General features: G+C 63.1%; 1 protein-coding gene across 1 annotated transcript in view; it reads right to left on the bottom strand.

Moving 5' to 3' along the window:
• The window catches only part of CUNH7orf57 (chromosome unknown C7orf57 homolog), a 253,398-nt gene extending 240,235 nt beyond the window's left edge, over positions 1-13,163 (bottom strand). The window contains exon 1 of the mRNA XM_073549840.1: positions 12,994-13,163. The gene's annotated coding sequence lies outside the window, so the exon portion shown is untranslated. The remainder of the gene's footprint in view (positions 1-12,993) is intronic.
• Positions 13,164-13,449: the final 286 nt, after the last annotated feature.

The following is a 13,449-nucleotide window of genomic DNA, read 5'->3' as shown; positions in this document are numbered from 1 at the left end:
GCACACCCGCTCCCCGGACCCCTGTACTACGGCTACACAGTGTGTCTAGCACACCTGCTCCCCAGCGCTCGGACAGCTGTACTAAGGTGCCATGGTGTGTTTGGCACAGATTCTACTCAGACCCGGACCCCTGTACTAAGGTGCCACAGTGTGTCCAGCACATCCGCTCCCCAGCCCCCGGACCCCTGTACTAAGGTGCCACAGTGTGTCCAGCACACCCGTTCCCCAGACCCCTGTACTAAGGTGCCACAGTGTGTCCAGCACACCCGTTCCCCAGACCCCTGTACTAAGGTGCCACAGTGTGTCCAGCACAGTCGCTCCCCAGACCCCTGTATTAAGGCGTCACAGTGTGTCCAGCACACCAGCTCCTCAGCCAGCAGTGCCAAGGCGCCACAGTGTGTCCAGCACACCAGCACCTCAGCCCCTGGACCCCTGTACTAAGGTGCCACAGTGTGTCCAGTACACCAGTTCCCCAGCACCCGGACTCCTGTACTAAGGTACCAGTGTGTCCAGCACACCAGCTCCCCAGCCCCCGGACAGCAGTGTTAAGGCGCCACAGTGTGTCCAGCACACCTTCTCCACAGCACCCGGACCCCTGTACTAAGGTGTCACAGTGTGTCCAGCACACCAGCTCCCCAGGCCCCGGACAGCAGTGCCAAGGTGCTAGAGTGTGTCTAGAACACCGCTCCCCAGCACCCGGACCCCTGTACTAAGGTGTCACAATGTGTCCAGCACAGCTGCTCCCCAGACCCCTTGACTAAGGTGCCAGTGTGCCCAGCACAGCCGCTCCCCAGACCCCTTGACTAAGGTGCCAGTGTGCCCAGCACAGCCGCTCCCCAGACCCCTGTATTAAGGCGCCACAGTGTATCCAGCATACCCACTCCCCGGACCCCTGTACTAAGGCTACACAGTGTGTCCAGCACACCCACTCCCCAGTGCTCGGACAGCTGTACTAAGCTGCCACAGTGTGTTTAGCACAGCCACTCCCCAAACCACGGACCCCTTTACTAAAGTGACACAGTGTGTCCAGCACACCCGCTCCCCAGCCCGCTGTACTAAGGTGCCACAGTGTGTTCAGCACACTCGCTCCACAGCCCCCTGTACTAAGGTGCCACAGTGTGTAAGGCACACCCGCTCCCCAGCCCCCTGGACCCCTGTACTAAGTTGCCACAGTGTGTCCAACACACCTGCTCCCCAGCTCACAGACCGCTGTACTAAGGTGCCACAGTGTGTCAAGCACACCAGCTCCCCCAGACCACTGTACCAAGGTGCCACAGTGTGTCCAGCGCACCCGCTCCCCAGCCCCCTGTACTAAGGTGCCACAGTGTGTCCAGCGCACCCGCTCCCCAGCCCCCTGTACTAAGGTGCCACAGTGTTTCCAGCACACCCACTCCCCCTGCCCCAGGACCACTGTGCCAAGGTGCCACAGGGTGTCCAGCACACCCGCTCCCCAGCCCCCGGACCCCTGTACTAAGGTGCCATAGTGTGCCCAGCACACCCGCCCCCAAGCTCCGGGACCCCTGTATTAAGTGCCACGTTGAGTTTAGCACACCCGCTCCCCAGCCCCCTGTACTAAGGTGCCATAATGTGTCCAGCACACCCGTTACACAGCCCCCTGACAGCGGTGCCAAGGCGCCAGAGTGTGTCCAGCACACCAGCTCCCCAGCCCCCCGGACAGCAGTGCCAAGGCGCCAGAGTGTGTCCAGCACACCAGCTCCCCAGCCCCCGGACCCCTGTATTAAGGTGCCACAGTGTGTCCAGCACACCCTTTCCCCAGACCCCTGTACTAAGGTGCCACAGGGTGTCCAGCACACCCGCTCCCCGGACCCCTGTACTACGGCTACACAGTGTGTCTAGCACACCTTCTCCCCAGCGCTCGGACAGCTGTACTAAGGTGCCATGGTGTGTTTAGCACAGATTCTACTCAGACCCGGACCCCTGTACTAAGGTGCCACAGTGTGTCCAGCACATCCGCTCCCCAGCCCCGGGACCCCTGTATTAAGGTGCCACAGTGTGTCCAGCACACCCGTTCCCCAGACCCCTGTACTAAGGTGCCACAGTGTGTCCAGCACACCCGTTCCCCAGACCCCTGTACTAAGGTGCCACAGTGTGTCCAGCACAGTCGCTCCCCAGACCCCTGTATTAAGGCGCCACAGTGTGTCCAGCACACCAGCTCCTCAGCCAGCAGTGCCAAGGCGCCACAGTGTGTCCACCACACCAGCACCTCAGCCCCTGGACCCCTGTACTAAGGTGCCACAGTGTGTCCAGTACACCAGCTCCCCAGCACCCGGACTCCTGTACTAAGGTACCAGTGTGTCCAGCACACCAGCTCCCCAGCCCCCCGGACAGCAGTGCCAAGGCGCCACAGTGTGTCCAGCACACCCGCTCCCCAGCACCCGGACCACTGTACTAAGGTGCCACAGTGTATCCAGCACACCTGCTCCCCAGCCCCTGGGACCCCTGTACTAAGGTGCCACGGAGCGTCCAGCACAGCCGCTCCCCAGCCCCTGGGACCCCTGTACTAAGGTGCCACAGTGCGTCCAGCACACCCGCTCCTCAGTGCTCGGACAGCAGTACCAAGGTGCCAGAGTGTGTCCAGCACACCAGCTCCCCAGCACCCGGACCCCTGTACTAAGGCGCCACAGAGTGTTTGGCACACCCGCTCCCCAGACCCCTGTACTAATGTGCCACAGTGTGTCCAGCACACCTGCTCCACAGCCCCCTGACCACTGTACTAAGGCGCCACAGTGTGTCCAGCTCCCCAGCACCCAGACCCCTGTACTAAGGTGCCACAGTGTGTCCAGCACACCAGCTCCCCAGCCCCCGGACAGCAGTACCAAGGTGCCAGAGTGTGTCGAGCACACCAGCTCCCCAGCACCCGGACCCCTGTACTAAGGCGCCACAGTGTGTCCACCACACCCGCTCCCCTGACCCCTGTACTACGGCTACACAGTGTGTCCAGCACACCCGCTCCCCAGCGCTCGGGCAGCTGTACTAAGGTGCCACAGTGTGTTTAGCACAGATTCTACTCAGACCCGGACCCCTGTACTAAGGTGCCAGTGTGTCCAGCACACCCGCTGCACAGCCCCCTGACCACTGTACCTTAAGGCGCCACAGTGTATCCAGTACATCCGCTCCCCAGCCCATGGACCCATGTACTAAGGAGCCAGTGTGTTTAGCACAGCCGCTCCCCAGCCCCCTGGACCCCGGTACTAAGGTGCCACAGTGTGTCCAGCACACCCACTCCCCAGCCCCCTGGACCCCGGTACTAAGGTGCCACAGTGTGTCTAGTTCACCAGCTCCCCAGCCCCCGGACAGCAGTGCAAAGGCGCCACAGTGTGTCCAGCACACCCGCTCCCCGGACCCCTGTACTAAGGTGCCACAGTGTGTCCAGCACACCAGCTCCCCAGCCCACGGACAACAGTGCCAAGGTGCCAGAGTGTGTCCAGCACACCCACTCCCCAGCACCCGGACCCCTGTACTAAGGCGCCACAGTGTGTCCAGCACACCCGCTCCCCTGACCCCTGTACTACGGCTACACAGTGTGTCCAGCACACCCGCTCCCCAGCGCTCGGGCAGCTGTACTAAGGTGCCACAGTGTGTTTAGCACAGATTCTGCTCAGACCAGGACCCCTGTACTAAGGTGCCAGTGTGTCCGGCACTCCCGCTCCCCAGCCCCCGATACTAAGGTGCCACAGTGTGTCCAACACACCCGCTCCTCAGCCCTCTGTACTAAGGTGCCACAGTGTGTCCAGCTCACTAGCTCCCTAGCCCCCGGACAGCAGTGCAAAGGCGTCACAGTGTGTCCAGCACACCCGCTCCCCAGCACCCAGACCCCTGTACTAAGGTGCCACAGTGTGTCCAGCACACCCGCTCCCCAGCCCCCTGGACCCCGGTACTAAGGTGCCACAGTGTATCGAGCACACCCGCTCCTCAGCCCTCTGTACTAAGGTTCCACAGTGTGTCCAGCACACCCGCTCCCCGGACCCCTGTACTACGGCTACAGTGTGTCCAGCACACTTGCTCCCCAGCGCTCGGACAGCTGTACTAAGGTGCCACGGTGTGTTTAGCACAGATTCTACTCAGACCCGGACCCCTGTACTAAGGTGCCACAGTGTGTCCAGCACATCCGCTCCCCAGCCCCCGAACCCCTGTATTAAGGTGCCACAGTGTGTCCAGCACACCCGTTCCCCAGACCCCTGTACTAAGGTGCCACAGTGTGTCCAGCACACCCGTTCCCCAGACCCCTGTACTAAGGTGCCACAGTGTGTCCAGCACAGTCGCTCCCCAGACCCCTGTATTAAGGCGCCACAGTGTGTCCAGCACACCAGCTCCTCAGCCAGCAGTGCCAAGGCGCCACAGTGTGTCCACCACACCAGCACCTCAGCCCCTGGACCCCTGTACTAAGGTGCCACAGTGTGTCCAGTACACCAGCTCCCCAGCACCCGGACTCCTGTACTAAGGTACCAGTGTGTCCAGCACACCAGCTCCCCAGCCCCCCGGACAGCAGTGCCAAGGCGCCACAGTGTGTCCAGCACACCCGCTCCCCAGCACCCGGACCACTGTACTAAGGTGCCACAGTGTATCCAGCACACCTGCTCCCCAGCCCCTGGGACCCCTGTACTAAGGTGCCACGGAGCGTCCAGCACAGCCGCTCCCCAGCCCCTGGGACCCCTGTACTAAGGTGCCACAGTGCGTCCAGCACACCCGCTCCTCAGTGCTCGGACAGCAGTACCAAGGTGCCAGAGTGTGTCCAGCACACCAGCTCCCCAGCACCCGGACCCCTGTACTAAGGCGCCACAGAGTGTTTGGCACACCCGCTCCCCAGACCCCTGTACTAATGTGCCACAGTGTGTCCAGCACACCTGCTCCACAGCCCCCTGACCACTGTACTAAGGCGCCACAGTGTGTCCAGCTCCCCAGCACCCAGACCCCTGTACTAAGGTGCCACAGTGTGTCCAGCACACCAGCTCCCCAGCCCCCGGACAGCAGTACCAAGGTGCCAGAGTGTGTCGAGCACACCAGCTCCCCAGCACCCGGACCCCTGTACTAAGGCGCCACAGTGTGTCCACCACACCCGCTCCCCTGACCCCTGTACTACGGCTACACAGTGTGTCCAGCACACCCGCTCCCCAGCGCTCGGGCAGCTGTACTAAGGTGCCACAGTGTGTTTAGCACAGATTCTACTCAGACCCGGACCCCTGTACTAAGGTGCCACAGTGTGTCCAGCACACCCGCTGCACAGCCCCCTGACCACTGTACCTTAAGGCGCCACAGTGTATCCAGTACATCCGCTCCCCAGCCCATGGACCCATGTACTAAGGAGCCAGTGTGTTTAGCACAGCCGCTCCCCAGCCCCCTGGACCCCGGTACTAAGGTGCCACAGTGTGTCCACTGTCCAGCACACCCACTCCCCAGCCCCCTGGACCCCGGTACTAAGGTGCCACAGTGTGTCCAGCACACCCACTCCCCAGCCCCCTGGACCCCGGTACTAAGGTGCCACAGTGTGTCTAGTTCACCAGCTCCCCAGCCCCCGGACAGCAGTGCAAAGGCGCCACAGTGTGTCCAGCAACCCGCTCCCCGGACCCCTGTACTAAGGTGCCACAGTGTGTCCAGCACACCAGCTCCCCAGCCCACGGACAACAGTGCCAAGGTGCCAGAGTGTGTCCAGCACACCCACTCCCCAGCACCCGGACCCCTGTACTAAGGCGCCACAGTGTGTCCAGCACACCCGCTCCCCTGACCCCTGTACTACGGCTACACAGTGTGTCCAGCACACCCGCTCCCCAGCGCTCGGGCAGCTGTACTAAGGTGCCACAGTGTGTTTAGCACAGATTCTGCTCAGACCAGGACCCCTGTACTAAGGTGCCAGTGTGTCCGGCACTCCCGCTCCCCGGTACTAAGGTGCCACAGTGTGTCCAACACACCCGCTCCTCAGCCCTCTGTACTAAGGTGCCACAGTGTGTCCAGCTCACTAGCTCCCCAGCCCCCGGACAGCAGTGCAAAGGCGTCACAGTGTGTCCAGCACACCCGCTCCCCAGCACCCAGACCCCTGTACTAAGGTGCCACAGTGTGTCCAGCACACCCGCTCCCCAGCCCCCTGGACCCCGGTACTAAGGTGCCACAGTGTGTCGAGCACACCCGCTCCTCAGCCATCTGTACTAAGGTGCCACAGTGTGTCCAGCACACCCGCTCCCCGGACCCCTGTACTACGGCTACACAGTGTGTCCAGCACACCTGCTCCCCAGCGCTCGGATAGCTGTACTAAGGTGCCACGGTGTGTTTAGCACAGATTCTACTCAGACCCGGACCCCTGTACTAAGGTGCCAGTGTGTCCAGCACCCCCGCTGCACAGCCCTCTGACCACTGCACCTTAAGGGGCCACAGTGTATCCAGTACATCCGCACCCCAGCCCATGGACCCCTGTACTAAGGAGCCAGTGTGTTTAGCACAGCCGCTCCCCAAACCCCTGTACCAAGTTGCCACAGTGTGTTCAGCACACCCGCTCCTCAGCCCCCTGATCACTGTACTAAGGTGCCACAGTGTGTCCGGCACTCCTGCTCCCCAGCCCCCTGGACCCCGAAACTAAGGTGCTACAGTGTGTCCAGCACACCCGCTCCTCAGCCCTCTGTACTAAGGTGCCACAGTGTGTCCAGTTCACCAGCTCCCCAGCCCCCAGACAGCAGTGCAAAGGCACCACAGTGTGTCCAGCACACCCGCTCCCCAGCACCCAGACCCCTGTACTAAGGTGCCACAGTGTGTCCAGCACACCAGCTCCCCAGCACCCAGACCCCTGTACTAAGGCGCCACAGTGTGTCCAGCACACCCGCTCCCCAGCACCCAGACCCCTGTACTAAGATGCCACAATGTGTCCAGCACACCAGCTCCCCAGCCCCTGGACAGCATTGCCAAGGTGCCAGAGTGTGTCCAGCACCCAGACCCCTGTACTAAGGCGCCACAGTATGTCCAGCACACCCACTCCCCTGACCCATGTACTACGGCTACACAGTGTGTCCAGCACACCCGCTCCTCAGCCCTCTGTACTAAGTGTGTCCAGCTCACTCTGTACATAGTGTGTCCAGCTCACCAGCCCCCGGACAGCAGTGCAAAGGCGCCACATTGTGTCCAGAACACGCGCTCCCCAGCACCCGGACCCCTGTACTAAGGCGCCACATTGTGTCCCGCACACCCGCTCCCCAGCACCCGGACCCCTGTACTAAGGCGCCACAGTGTGTCCAGCACACCCACTCCCCTGACCCCTGTACTACGGCTACACAGTGTGTCAAGCACGCCCGCTCCCCAGCCCCCTGGACCCCGTTACTAAGGTGCCACAGTGTGTCCAGCACACCTGCTCCTCAGCCCTCTGTACTAAGGTGCCATAGTGTGTCCAGCTCACCAGCCCCCGGACAGCAGTGCAAAGGCGCCACAGTGTGTCCAGCACACCCGCTCCCCAGCACCCAGACCCCTGTACTAAGGTGCCACAGTGTGTCCAGCACACCAGCTCCCCAGCCCCCAGACAGCAGTGCAAAGGCACCACAGTGTGTCCAGCACACCCGCTCCCCAGCACCCAGACCCCTGTACTAAGGTGCCACAGTGTGTCCAGCACACCAGCTCCCCAGCACCCAGACCCCTGTACTAAGGCGCCACAGTGTGTCCAGCACACCCGCTCCCCAGCACCCTGTACTAAGATGCCACAGTGTGTCCAGCACACCAGCTCCCCAGCCCCCGGACAGCATTGCCAAGGTGCCAGAGTGTGTCCAGCACCCGGACCCCTGTACTAAGGCGCCAAAGTATGTCCAGCACACCCACTCCCCTGACCCATGTACTACGGCTACACAGTGTGTCCAGCACACCCGCTCCTCAGCCCTCTGTACTAAGTGTGTCCAGCTCACTCTGTACATAGTGTGTCCAGCTCACCAGCCCCCGGACAGCAGTGCAAAGGCGCCACAGTGTGCCCAGCACCCAGACCCCTGTACTAAGGTGCCACATTGTGTCCCGCACACCCGCTCCCCAGCACCCGGACCCCTGTACTAAGGCGCCACAGTGTGTCCAGAACACCCACTCCCCTGACCCCTGTACTACGGCTACACAGTGTGTCAAGCACGCCCGCTCCCCAGCCCCCTGGACCCCGTTACTAAGGTGCCACAGTGTGTCCAGCACACCCGCTCCTCAGCCCTCTGTACTAAGGTGCCATAGTGTGTCCAGCTCACCAGCCCCCGGACAGCAGTGCAAAGGCGCCACAGTGTGTCCAGCACACCCGCTCCCCAGCACCCAGACCCCTGTACTAAGGTGCCAGAGTGTGTCCAGCACACCCGCTCCCCAGCACCCGGACCCCTGTACTAAGGCGCCACAGTGTGTCCAGCACACCCGCTCCCCAGCGCTCGGGCAGCTGTACTAAGGTGCCACAGTGTGTTTAGCACAGATTCTACTCAGACCTGGACCCCTGTACTAAGGTGCCACAGTGTGTCCAGCACACCCGATGCACAGCCCCCTGACCACTGTACCTTAAAGCGCCACAGTGTATCCAGTACATCCGCTCCCCAGCCCATGGACCCCTGTACTAAGGAGCCAGTGTGTTTAGCACAGCCGCTCCCCAAACCCTGGACCCCTGTATTAAGTTGCCACAGTGTGTTCAGCACACCCGCTCCCCAGCACCCTGATCACTGTACTAAGGTGCCACAGTGTGTCCGGCACTCCCGCTCCCCAGCCTCCTGGACCCCGGTACTAATGTGCCACAGTGTGTCCAGCACACCCGCTCCTCAGCCCTCTGTACTAAGGTGCCACAGTATGTCCAGCTCACCAGCCCCCGGACAGCAGTGCAAAGGCGCCAGTGTGTCCAGCACACCCACTCCCCAGCACCCAGACCCCTGTACTAAGGTGCCACAGTGTGTCCAGCACACTCGCTCCCCAGCCCCCTGGACCCCGGTACTAAGGTGCCACAGTGTGTCCAGCACACCCACTCCCCAGCCCCGTGACCCCTGTACTACGGCTACACAGTGTGTCCAGCACACCCGCTCCCCAGCGCTCGGGCAGCTGTACTAAGGTGCCACAGTGTGTTTAGCACAGATTCTACTCAGACCCGGACCCCTGTACTAAGGTGCCACAGTGTGTCCAGCACCCCCGCTGCACAGCCCCCTGACCACTGTACCGTAAGGCGCCACAGTGTATCCAGTACATCCGCTCCCCAGCCCATGGACCCCTGTACCAAGGAGCCAGTGTGTTTAGCACAGTCGCTCCCCAAACCCCGGACCCCTGTACTGTTGCCACAGTGTGTTCAGCACACCCGCTCCCCAGCCCCCTGATCACTGTACTAAGGTGCCACAGTGTGTCCGGAACTCCCGCTCCCCAGCCCCCTGGACCCCGGTACTAAGGTGCCACAGTGTGTCCAGCACACCCGCTCCCCAGCCCCCTGATCACTGTACTAAGGTGCCACAGTGTGTCCAGCACACCCGCTCCCCAGCCCCCTGGACCCCGGTACTAAGGCTATGTGCACACGGTGCGGATTCTGCTGCGTTTCCGCAGCGGTTTTGGCCCTGCGGAAACGCAGCAGTTCCGCAGACCAAGTACAGTACAATGAAACCCTATGGATTTTCAAAAACGCTGTGCTGACGGTGCGGTTTTTTCCGTGCGGTTTACAAACCGCAGCATGTCAATTGTTTGGGCGGTTTCCGCAGCGGTTTCACACCTTTAACATAGTAGAGGTGTGAAACCGCAGGGCAAAACCGCAGACCAAACCGCAGGTGAATCTGCAACGTGTGCACATAGCCTAAGGCGCCACAGTGTGTTCAGCACACCCGCTCCTCAGCCCCCTGGACCCCGGTATTAAGGCGCCACAGTGTGTCCGGCACTCCCGCTCCCCAGCCCCCTGGACCCCGGTACTAAGGTGCCACAGTGTGTCTGGCACTCCCGCTCCCCAGCCCCAGGACAGCTGTACTGAGGTGTCCACAGTGTGTCCGGCACTCCCGCTCCCGGACCACTGTGCTAATGTCAGGTGTGCCCAGCACACCCCCTGACGCCCGCTCCCCAGCCCCCTGGACCCCGGTACTAAGGTGCCACAGTGTGTCCGGCACTCCCGCTCCCCAGCCCCCTGGACCCCGGTACTAAGGTGCCACAGTGTGTCTAGCACACCCGCTCCCCAGCCCCCTGGACCCCGGTACTAAGGTGCCACAGTGTGTCTAGCACACCCGCTCCCCAGCCCCCTGGACCCGGTACTAAGGTGCCACAGTGTGTCTAGCACACCCGCTCCCCAGGCCCCGGACAGCTGTACTGAGGTGCCACAGTGTGTCCGGCACTCCAGCTCCCCAGCCCCCTGGACCCCGGTACTAAGGTGCCACAGTGTGTCCGGCACTCCCGCTCCCCAGCCCCCTGGTACTAAGGTGCCACAGTGTGTCTAGCACACCCGCTCCCCAGCCCCCTGGACCCCGGTACTAAGGTGCCACAGTGTGTCTAGCACACCCGCTCCCCAGCCCCCTGGACCCCGGTACTAAGGTGCCACAGTGTGTCTAGCACACCCGCTCCCCAGGCCCCGGACAGCTGTACTGACGTGCCACAGTGTGTCCGGCACTCCCGCTCCCCAGGCCCCGGACAGATGTACTGAGGTGCCACAGTGTGTCCGGCACACCCGCTCCTCAGCCCCCTGGACCCCGGTATTAAGGCGCCACAGTGTGTCCGGCACTCCCGCTCCCCAGCCCCCTGGACCCCGGTACTAAGGTGCCACAGTGTGTCCGGCACTCCCGCTCCCCAGGCCTCGGATAGCTGTACTGAGGTGCCACAGTGTGTCCGGCACTCCCGCTCCCCAGCCCCCTGGACCCCGGTACTAAGGTGCCACAGTGTGTCCGGCACTCCCGCTCCCCAGCCCCGATCACTGTACTAAGGTGCCACAGTGTGTCCGGCACTCCCGCTCCCCAGCCCCCTGGACCCCGGTACTAAGGTGCCACAGTGTGTCTAGCACACCAGCTCCCCAGCCCCCTGGACCCCTGTACTAAGGTGCCACAGTGTGTCCGGCACTCCTGCTCCCCAGCCCCCTGGACCCCGGTACTAAGGTGCCACAGTGTGTCCGGCACTCCCGCTCCCCAGCCCCCTGGACCCCGGTACTAAGGTGCCACAGTGTGTCCGGCACTCCCGCTCCCCCAGCCCCCTGATCACTGTACTAAGGTGCCACAGTGTGTCCGGCACTCCTGCTCCCCAGCCCCAGGACAGCTGTACTGAGGTGCCACAGTGTGTCCGGCACTCCCGCTCCCCAGCCCCAGGACAGCTGTACTGAGGTGCCACAGTGTGTCCGGCACTCCCGCTCCCCAGCCCCCTGGACCCCGGTACTAAGGTGCCACAGTGTGTCCGGTACTAAGGTGCCACAGTGTGTCCGGCACTCCCGCTCCCCAGCCCCCTGGACCCCGGTACTAAGGTGCCACAGTGTGTCCGGAACTCCTGCTCCCCAGCCCCCTGGACCCCGGTACTAAGGTGCCACAGTGTGTCCGGCACTCCCGCTCCCCAGCCCCAGGACAGCCGTAGGTGCCACAGTGTGTCCGGCACTCCCGCTCCCCAGCCCCCTGGACCCCGGTACTAAGGTGCCACAGTGTGTCCGGCACTCCTGCTCCCCAGCCCCCTGGACCCCGGTACTAAGGTGCCACAGTGTGTCCGGCACTCCTGCTCCCCAGCCCCAGGACAGCTGTACTGAGGTGCCACAGTGTGTCCGGCACTCCCGCTCCCCAGCCCCCTGGACCCCGGTACTAAGGTGCCACAGTGTGTCCGGCACTCCCGCTCCCCCAGCCCCCTGATCACTGTACTAATGTGCCACAGTGTGTCCGGCACTCCTGCTCCCCAGCCCCAGGCCAGCTGTACTGAGGTGCCACAGTGTGTCCGGCACTCCCGCTCCCCAGCCCCCTGGACCCCGGTACTAAGGTGCCACAGTGTGTCCGGTACTAAGGTGCCACAGTGTGTCCGGCACTCCCGCTCCCCCAGCCCCCTGATCACTGTACTAAGGTGCCACAGTGTGTCCGGCACTCCCGCTCCCCAGCCCCCTGGACCCCGGTACTAAGGTGCCACAGTGTGTCCGGCACTCCCGCTCCCCAGCCCCCAGGACCCCGGTACTAAGGTGCCACAGTGTGTCCGGCACTCCCGCTCCCCAGCCCCCTGGACCCCGGTACTAAGGTGCCACAGTGTGTCCGGCACTCCCGCTCCCCAGCCCCAGGACAGCCGTAGGTGCCACAGTGTGTCCGGCACTCCCGCTCCCCAGCCCCCTGGACCCCGATACTAAGGTGCCACAGTGTGTCCGGCACTCCTGCTCCCCAGCCCCCGGTACTAAGGTGCCACAGTGTGTCCGGCACTCCTGCTCCCCAGCCCCAGGACAGCTGTACTGAGGTGCCACAGTGTGTCCGGCACTCCCGCTCCCCAGCCCCCTGGACCCCGGTACTAAGGTGCCACAGTGTGTCCGGCACTCCCGCTCCCCCAGCCCCCTGATCACTGTACTAAGGTGCCACAGTGTGTCCGGCACTCCTGCTCCCCAGCCCCAGGACAGCTGTACTGAGGTGCCACAGTGTGTCCGGCACTCCCGCTCCCCAGCCCCCTGGACCCCGGTACTAAGGTGCCACAGTGTGTCCGGTACTAAGGTGCCACAGTGTGTCCGGCACTCCCGCTCCCCAGCCCCCTGGACCCCGGTACTAAGGTGCCACAGTGTGTCCGGCACTCCCGCTCCCCAGCCCCCTGGACCCCGGTACTAAGGTGCCACAGTGTGTCCGGCACTCCCGCTCCCCAGCCCCAGGACAGCCGTAGGTGCCACAGTGTGTCCGGCACTCCCGCTCCCCAGCCCCCTGGACCCCGGTACTAAGGTGCCACAGTGTGTCCGGCACTCCCGCTCCCCAGCCCCAGGACAGCCGTACTGAGGTGCCACAGTGTGTCCGGCACTCCCGCTCCCGGACCACTGTGCTAATGTCAGGTGTGCCCAGCACACCCCCTGACGCCCGCTCCCCAGCCCCCGGAGCGCTGACCCGTCACTACCTGGCTTCCGCCGCAGCACGATCCTCCTGCCGATCGCTAGGAAAACTTCGCTCAACTGAAGCATACAAACGCGATCTCCTGATCAACGGCCCCGTCCCCATGGCAACCACAAGCCGCTGGAGAGTGAGGGCTGCACGCTCAGCTGACTGAGGCGCATAGCGGCGGGACAGCAGAGTGTCCCGGCATGGCGGTGACGGAGGCTGGTGTGTGGGCTGCTCTGCTCTCTGACATTGTAGTCTCCGATGCTCGGGCCGGTGCCATATACAGAGGCTCTGAGCTCCGGCCAGAGACATTACCACAGGGCAGCGTCATCAGTAATCGGCCTGTAGTGGGACCCGGTTAAGGTGCCATGCAGCAGTGTTCTCGCCCGCAGGACCCCCGCACGTTTGCTGGTAGCCTCGGGCAGGCCCCCCACGTTTGCTGGTAGCCTCCAGCAGGACCCCCGCACGTTTGCTG

This window comes from Dendrobates tinctorius, unplaced genomic scaffold (genome assembly GCF_039654945.1).
Source record: "Dendrobates tinctorius isolate UK_male_01 unplaced genomic scaffold, ASM3965494v1 ptg000162l, whole genome shotgun sequence".
NCBI classification, from domain to species: domain Eukaryota; kingdom Metazoa; phylum Chordata; class Amphibia; order Anura; family Dendrobatidae; genus Dendrobates; species Dendrobates tinctorius.
This window is presented reverse-complemented; position numbering and strand designations above follow the sequence as displayed.